The sequence below is a fragment of the Gracilinanus agilis genome, chromosome 3 (assembly GCF_016433145.1).
Source record: "Gracilinanus agilis isolate LMUSP501 chromosome 3, AgileGrace, whole genome shotgun sequence".
Classification (NCBI taxonomy): domain Eukaryota; kingdom Metazoa; phylum Chordata; class Mammalia; order Didelphimorphia; family Didelphidae; genus Gracilinanus; species Gracilinanus agilis.
Window position 1 is genome coordinate 407,090,310 of NC_058132.1, and position 1,115 is coordinate 407,091,424.

The window sequence follows — 1,115 nt, forward strand, 5'->3', positions numbered from 1 at the left end:
GAACCAAGTATACAATGGAGGAGATATATACTGAAGGTGATACTGTTGTGAGGGTGACAAGGGTCTAATATATAAGGTTTGTGAAGAAGGAGAAGAAACCAAAGATGTAGAAAAACTCATACTTTGTTAATTCCCAAAAAATATAACAAAAAATATTAATAACTATTGACATAATGCCTATTCTCTCATTTAAGAGAGTCATTTATTGTATGAATCAAGATTATCCTAGTTGAGAGTGTAAGGGTGAGACTGATTAGGAAAATCAGTCAAGTGACTCCATCTCACTATTAAGATGCCTTAATACCTTAATGAGGTTAATAAAAGTATCAATCAATGAATCAGACGCTGTAGATTAAATGTAAAATATCTTTTGATGATTGTTCAGATTGGCTGAGGAAATTTAGCCATGCCCTGCTAGATATTTATCAAATAGCGGGTAAGTTCAATATCCAAGTTAAGCAAGCATCTGGCAGATTTCAATTCGATTAAGTAGAAAATGAGGACAGAAGATTCTAGCTAAACACCTTGAAGAGTTTCTTGGGAAGGGGGAGAAGAGAGTATGATGGCTTCAATCTTGGTCTCTTCCCCCAAACCGCACCTTATCCTGATGACCTTGAGAGCTTTGAAAAGGTTAGAGTCCAAAAGTCTTCCCATCAGCATCCCTGGAACAGTTGATGGTTATGTCTACATCAACAAAACTAAATTCTGACTCACAACTCTACAAGAAGCCAACCAAAGGAACTATATCATGGCTAAGAACAACCCGTAGTAAAGAAGATAAAATACTTTCTAGCAAACAAGAGCATGGTCTCCTTAAGTTCGAGTCCATTTTATCTTGGATTCTATATGTACTAGTAAGAAGCTAAGTCACAGACTTTTAGTAGGATGTACCATATCACCTTTCTAAAGTAAGGCTGCCTGACCAAATAAATTCTCAACTCATAGTAAGAAGCACAGGTGGGGGCTCATGACGATCTCTCCCATCCCCCTCTGATCCCTCAAGATTACCACTAGAGTCCTAGGGAGATTATATGAACTCCTGGGACCCAATCCCAATTAGAGTGAATAGAAGTAGAGATAAACACTTCAAAACAGGAATTACAAGGATATTAGGA